This window comes from Chlorocebus sabaeus, chromosome 24 (genome assembly GCF_047675955.1).
Source record: "Chlorocebus sabaeus isolate Y175 chromosome 24, mChlSab1.0.hap1, whole genome shotgun sequence".
Classification (NCBI taxonomy): domain Eukaryota; kingdom Metazoa; phylum Chordata; class Mammalia; order Primates; family Cercopithecidae; genus Chlorocebus; species Chlorocebus sabaeus.
The window spans coordinates 57,955,937-57,963,911 of NC_132927.1; positions in this window are offsets into that span (position 1 = coordinate 57,955,937).

The window sequence follows — 7,975 nt, forward strand, 5'->3', positions numbered from 1 at the left end:
ATCTCACCTCTGCTTTAAGATCCCTCTCATGCAGTCTTTCTCCACCGAATCCCGTAATCTTTCATTCCTACCTTTCCTGCGGTTTATGATGACATGCACAGATGCAGGTATGTGTTTCTGTGTGAAGGTGTATTTGACTTAATCCTCTTTACACTGTAAATTTCTTGGGGTACCTTTTTTGTTTCTTACCCGTTAGTCTATCGCCTGCCTCAGAGTAAATGTTAAGCCATGAATCTACAATGAAAGGCAGACCATGTCTTTGTGGCTTAGTATTGTTTTTCCTGAGCTGATTTTTGTGTCAGGCATATAGTAGGCATTCAATCAATATGGAATTCAATAAATAGTAAGTTGCCAGTAGGCAGAAGTCTTTCGAATGTTGAATCATTTTTGTATACTTTTTATTTGTTCAGAGCAACCGAGGGCATCTTGCTGGACAGAGGGCTGTTCTATCCCTCAGTAATTTCTGTTAATATAAATTCATTCTTATATATTTGGACCAGCTATCTTCACTGTTGTCTGAAGAGCAGCACTCAAGTACCTCTGTGGCTTAATCCTCACTTCCTTGTCAGCTTCACCACACCTTGAACCTTAGTGTTCACCTCAAGTCCCAATTCATTGGATTGTTTACAAATTGCCAGAGAAACTCTGAACTCTTATCATATAAGCCTTGGCTCATGTGTTTCTCTTGTCTGGAACATTTTGCCTCCCATTCTTGCCTGTCACCTTCTAGTCACCTTCATAGGCAGCTTAAAGGGTACCTCAATGAATCCCTGATGTCCTTCTGTTCTTTCCTTTTCTGCAGCAAATTGCTTGTTGCTTTATCCAGCCTCTATTTTATCCTTACTTACAAGGCAGCTGTTAACTTGCTTATATCTTTTCTAGAATAGAGGTTCTTACACTTCAATGTGCATAGGAATCACTGAGATAACTTATTAAAAATGCAGATTCCTGAAACGCAGCCCTTACCTGGGCTTGTCACCATCACAGTGTTGGTCCAAGTGAAATTAAGGAGTTAATAATGAAGGTTCCCAGGGCCCATCTCAAATGCAGGGAATGAGGATCTCTGAGGAGAGGGTCTTCATTTGTAACAAACATCTTTGAATTGCACTTGGAGCAGTCCCGGGACAGCAATGAGCACGCTTGGTCACCAGAACCTCATGAAGTCTGGCCCTTGTGGGCCTGCAATCAATGAAAGGGATGTACGTGAACATCTTCGTGTCAAGCAACAAAATTACGACTCAGGTCTTTGCCAAATGGAAAAGGATTTCTAAACACTTGAGGACCGAGGGAAGTCGTTTTGTGGAGAAATGGGAGACAGGCCCCAAGCCCAAGTGAACCTCAGCCTCACTTCATTAGCAGAAGCTGCTGTGCAGCTCCTGTCTCAACCTACTTAGAAAATAAGAGGACCTATTCAGGTCACATGGTTAATGGGAAGGCTAATATAGGTGGCAGTAATTGATGATTTGCTAGATCAAAGTCCTTTAAGCCAGGCAATAGAGATGACCCTTGCTTATTGATTATCATCCAATAACTTTAGTTTATCCCCAATGTCCTTGGGGACAGACAGAGAGCAGCTGGTTAGGAAAGGGGCTTTAAGAAGGTTGGTAAGTTATTCTTGAAGAAGTTACAGGCGTCAAGCCTGGGCACGCACCTTCCTTCCTTTCAAGTGTGCTTACAAGAAGGAGAGAGGAAATGAAATGGGCTTCTAATTATTTAAATTGGACCTACACTCTGCTGAGCAGTGCATTAGCTAGCATTCTTCCTCCATGCGAGCTGTCGGTTAGGCCAGGAGAAGGAGATTAAACATGTCAGCAATAGGTGTGGAAATAATTGGGGGCAGTAATTGGGAAAAATCCGGGTGCCTGATTGTGACTGCTGTCTAGTTCTCTCTTTCAAAATCTAAATTCACATTAATGTGTTGATGACCTCATCCAAGCTGGATGGAATTTATTAACAATAGAAATAATTACAAAAGGACTTGTATTTAAATAATCAAATGACAAGCCACAACCTCAAAACACTCCTCTAGAGTTGCAAAGTGGATACATGATTCCTGTTTCCATACAAAAGACCCTCATTTCTTAGTTTTAAAAAATGTCTTTTTTATTCTTTCCCAGTTGTATTCAGGAGTAGGTCTCATATCTGGTTTTCCAATTTGATAGCTTGGATTTACCCCACAGCTGGAATTTTTGAGTGGCAACAAATATGTTTATAGGTTGTTTAAGAATCTTTGGTATATTTTCTGTTGTGTAGGTATTCAACAAAAGTTAGTTTAATCTGAATTTTATTTCCCTAAATACAATTCTTTTTTTTTTTTTGGTTCAAAGATAATTAACTATTCAAATACCAATGAATGTGTATGTTGTGTGTGTGTAGGCGGGTAGTTTATGAAAGTGGAAATTAGCAGTCATGAATGACCACTGATGTCTTAAATAAAAAAGTTTACCTAGGCTGGGTGCAGTGGCTCATGCCTATAATCCCATCACTGTGGGAAGCTGAGGTGGGAGGATGCCTTGAACTCAGAAATTTGAGATCAGCCTGGGCAACATAGGAAGACTCTGTCTCTACCAAAAAAAAAAAAAAAAAAAAAAAAAAAATTATCCAGGTATAATGGCATGCACCTGTGGTCCCAACTACCAGGAGGCTGAGGTAGGAGGATCGCTTAAGTCTGGGAGATTGAGGCTGCAGTGAGCTGTGATTGTGCCGATGACTTCACCTCTCCAACTTGGGTGACAGACCAAAACCCTATCTCAAAAATAAAAATTGTCACATATATAGTTTATAACAATATATATATAAAAACTATATAAACTATATATCTATATCATATATATGTGTGTATGTATATGTATATGTGTGTGTGTGTATATATATATAATTCTGTTGCCCAGGCTTGAGTGCAGTGGCATGATCTTGGCTCACTGCAACCTCTACATCCCAGATTCGAGCAATTCTCCTGCCTCAGCCTCCTGAGTAGCTGGGATTACAGGTGCATGCCACCACACTCAGCTCATTTTTTTTTGTATTTTTAGTAGAGATGGGGTTTCACCATGTTGGCCAGGCTGGTCTCGAACTCCTGACCTCAAGTGATCCGACTGCCTTCGGACTCCCAAAGTGCTGGGATTACAGGTGTGAGCCACTGTGCCCAGCCTTTCCACTTCATTTTCAAGGCTCAGAATTCACCCCTTTTGAAATTTCGTTCAGTGAGGAAATTGATACCAATAATTTGCACTTTTAAAAGTATTTAAAATGATATCTAACGTGAATTTAAAAATCTATCTCGTGTTATAGAAATTGAAGCATTTTGGGTTCAGAAAGAGGCATTATTTTGGGGACTGGGAGGATCTTCCTAGCTACAAGATTATGGAGGGTGTATTTGCCTATCCCACTTGTGGGCGCGGTGCCCTTACCTTTTTGGCTAAGGTAGGAAGGGGATATTTCAGGCTGATGCTAACGATGACGCTATCTTATACTGGCTTGGCACTCTAGTTATAAGTTGAATTTGCATCGATGATCTCATTAGAGCCCTCCATCAGTCCTAGCAGGAAGTCAGGGCTAATATTTTAGCCTTGTTTGGCTGCAGAGGAAATGAGGCTCTGAGAGGGTGTGATTGGTCGAAAGTCAAATTGTGGAACTGGGACTATGATCTTTCCAAAATGAGCCAGTCCTGCCCTCTTCTTCCTTCCTTTCTCGCTCCCTTCCTGTGCTAAACCTCTACCACGTGCCATACAGTGTGCAGGCACCAGGGATTTCCATGAGCTTCCCTTGAACCTTGCATATAAAGCAAAGTTCCTGTTCTGAAGGGGCCTACAATAAATTAAAGAGGGGTAAACACAAAATCAATTAAGGGCAGCAAAGTGTTGGAGAGGCTATGTTACAAATATTTACAGAAAGTAGTGTGAGAAGACAAGCGGAGTATTAATCAATTGCATATGGGACTAAGGGAAGAGGGACTGTGATGCATTAGGAAAAGCTTCATGAGACAATGAAGTTCCAGCAAAGTTTAAAGTAAGAACAGCCACCAGACAGACCTGTAATTAGCCTTTTTGCAAAGTGCATTTCCATAAGAAACTCTGTTCAGGGGATTACATGGCCAAATAATAGCATGCACTATGGTATATCTGACATTCCTTTTTTTTTTTTTTTTGAGACGGAGTCTGGCTCTGCTGCCCAGGCTGGAGTGCAGTGGCCGGATCTCAGCTCACTGCAAGCTCCGCCTCCCGGGTTTACGCCATTCTCCTGCCTCAGCCTCCGGAGTAACTGGGACTACAGGCGCCCGCCACCTCGCCCGGCTAGTTTTTTGTATTATTTAGTAGAGACGGGGTTTCACCGGGTTAGCCAGGATGGTCTCGATCTCCTGACCTCGTGATCCGCCCGTCTCGGCCTCCCAAAGTGCTGGGATTACAGGCTTGAGCCACCGCGCCCGGCCCATTCCTAATTCTTATTGGGGTTTTGAGTACCCCGGGAAGCCCTTCAAAAAGAAATGTTTAACTTTTGTCATCTAGCCAACATGTGGGATTATAGAGCTTTAAATACAAAATTTTAGAGAAAAATTAAAATTTTTAAGTAATGTAATGTATTATGTATCTTTGGAAAGGACTAGCTTATAGCTTATGTCCACTTGCAGGCAGATCTTAGCAGGCTGCTGAGATTTGCCTGTGGAAAGTGCAGAAGTGAAGTGCAGTGGAGACCAGGCCCACTCAGATGGGTAATAAACCTTAAACCAGATAAACTAGAACATTGACAATGTTGCTGTCTTATATATAAAACATGGAGCCATCCCAAGAAAGGGATTCATGGTCCAAGAGCGATATGGGAGAGGAGGAGGGGGAAAGTCAAAGGTATGTCTTGATTTTTAGTTCTTGCATCTGGCAGCGTGGCTAACTTGGAGGCAATGCTGAAGTGGAACCCCAGCCCTAGAATGATGAGGGAGAGGTTGCTGGGGGAAACGATGTGAAGGGCTTATTCAAGGCCAGAGGTTACTCATTTTGGGATGCGAACATCCCCTCTTCCTGCAAACAAGGCTCTCATCTCCTTTTTTTTGCAAGGTGAGTCAGTTAGACAACAACCTGGTGACTGTCCCTTCTGTCTCCAAGGAGAACACCAGGTGTGTCCCTTAATTTCAGTATTTGTCTATCTCCCCCTCCTCCTTTTTCAATATCCATTCTGAGAGGTGCTTCTTCTCCATGATATCTAAAACAGACTGCAGGCTTCTTGCTGTGATTTTGTATCATTTTCTTCCAAGATCCCTTCATATTACACATTTGTTCCATCAGAGTGGAAACTTTTCCATCCTCTGAACCTATAATGGTGTTTGGTACACAGTAAGGACTCAGATTTATTAAGTAAAAATTTGAATGCCAGCTTCAAAAAGAAACAGACTGTTAGGTGTCTCAGTCTCATTTGGTAAACACGCAGATAGAGGACGAGGAACAGCTAGGAAAGGGAACTAAGCTTTACCATGCTAAACCACATGTTATTCACTTTTCCCAGAACGCCTCCTTTAGGGTTTATGGTACATCCCATGAATGGGTATTATAATATCATCACACCATTTGGCAGATGAAGAAACAGAAGGTCAGAGAAGTTTCACTTGTCTTAAGTCATCCAGGCACCAAGCACAGAGCTGGGACGTGTACCTGATATGTGAGGCTGAGCCACGGCTCCATCAGTTTAGGGTCACCAAGAGGATATTGATCTCAGTGTCAGGAGATTGGAATCTGCTGCAGATCTTATCCCCAATTAGAGTTAGATTCTTGTTATGTAATATTTGAGTATAGAGGTAATCGTGGATTTCTTCTAATTTCTTCTTTCTACTTACTTGGCCTATATTAAGATTTCCTCCTGAATATGACAACATTAGGTCACATGGAGGGTTTCTTCTGAAGGCTGAGGATTACATAATGCAATTTTGTTTAATATTCCCATTCTGCACTGAATTTGTCTGGGTAAAATGCATGAATTTTAGATTTCAGAAATTGAGATCTAGGCTCTTTTGAGATACTTGTCTTTCACTAGATGGCACTGTTGTATTAACTTTACTTATTTCCTAGCTTTGGTTTAAAACCTTCAAGAGTATATTTCCTGTGATACTGAGTTATCCAACTATCCAGACTTTCCAGGTGTTGGTACAAGGACAGTGTAGGGGACAAGCAAATATTATGTATACATCTTTTTAGTATGGGTCCTAAGTCCTAGTTTAGATTTAAGGATTGTAATAAAATACAATGGGCTCTCAGTATTTGCAGGTTCTGCATCCATGGATTCAACCAGCCAGGAATGGAAACTATTAAATGGCAGGGCACGATGGCTCCTGCTTGTAATCCCAACACTTTGCAAGGCTGAGGCAGGAGGATTGAGCTCAGGAGTTTGAGACCAGCCTAAGCCACATGGCAAAACCCTGTCTCTACTAAAAATACAAAAATTAGCTGGGCATGGTGGGGTACACCTGTAATCCCAGTTTCTTGGGAGGCTGAGGCAGGAGAATTGGTTGAACCAGGTAGGCAGAGGTTGCAGTGAGCTGTGATTGCGCTGCTGTACTCCAACTTGAGTGACAGAGCTCTGTCTCAAGAAAAAAAAAAAAAAGAAAGAAAAAAGAAAATATTAAACAACACAAAAAACGAACAAAAATAACAATAAAACAAAAAATAATACAAGTAAAAAACAATACAGCCTAACTGTTTACATAGCATTTACATTGCATTAGGTATTGTAAGTAATCTAAAGATGATTTAAAATATACAGCAGGAAATGTGTAGGTTATATGCAAATATGACACCATTTTATATCAGTGACTTGAGCACCCATGGATTTTTGTATTTTCTGGGATCCCGAAACTAATCCCCCTCAGATACCGAGGAATGACTGCAGTAGTTGGTGGAGCAATACATTAATAGCTGGATTCACTGACAGACTGAAAAATAATGTCTTGCTGGACATTACGAAGCAAAATAAAGTCTCACTGGGATATGGGAACTTTAGAGAAAAGGAATAGAAAATATAGTTGCTTTAGCTCATAAATATAATCTAACTGCTCACTTCTGTAATCTCCATTACAGACCCTCAGGACCACATCACGGGGGCCAAGCATTTTCCTCTTTTAACTTATTCGTATGCTAGAGATCGTTAATGGAGGGTTTCTCAATCTTAGCACAATCAGCAATTTGGGTTAGGTAACTCTCTGTTGCAGGGATGGTCCTGTGTTTAGGATATTCACCAGCATCCCTGGTCTCTACCCATTAGATGCCAGTGGCAGCCTCCTCTCCCTTCAAGTTGCAACAACCAAAAATGTCTTCAGTCGTGGCCAAATATCTGGTGGGGAATAAAATTGACCTCAGTTGCGAACCACTTCTCTAATCCCTGTGGAGATTTGTCACATGAAGTCTTTCGCTTGGGGACAGGGTGAGTGACCTTTATTGATCTGACCACTGGAATTGGGAGCGCAGGGTCTTCCTATATCTAGAGTTTCCAGTAAGATGGTTAGACTGCCAACGTGATTGGATTGCATTTCTAATGAGTCGAGCTGCCAACATCTGTTTGTGGTAATTGAGCACAGCTGTGATGCTGGCTTGGCTGAGGCCTCCACAACCTTTCCCTGCCCCTGCAGGTATTTGAGCTGCCCGGAGTCATCCTGTCCCATCAACCTCTCTCAGGAAGATGCCGGCAAGGTCATTGTGTTTGCTGAGAGTGGTATCTATCCAGACAGTGTCCTAGATTTGATAATGCTGCATTGATTGGGACACAGTGTTCATTCTTGTAAACTGCCTCAGAGGCACAGAAAAGAAATATGTGTACTGTGTAAAAAGGCCAAACACAACCAATAATAGCAACAACACTGACAACTCATGTATATTTATCTCACATGTGCTAGGTCATAAGAGCTTTATCCAAATAATTTCATTTATTCCTTATAGTAAGTTTTTAATGTGGGTACTATATCAGTCACTTGTTACAGCTTAGACAAAGATAGCAAGAG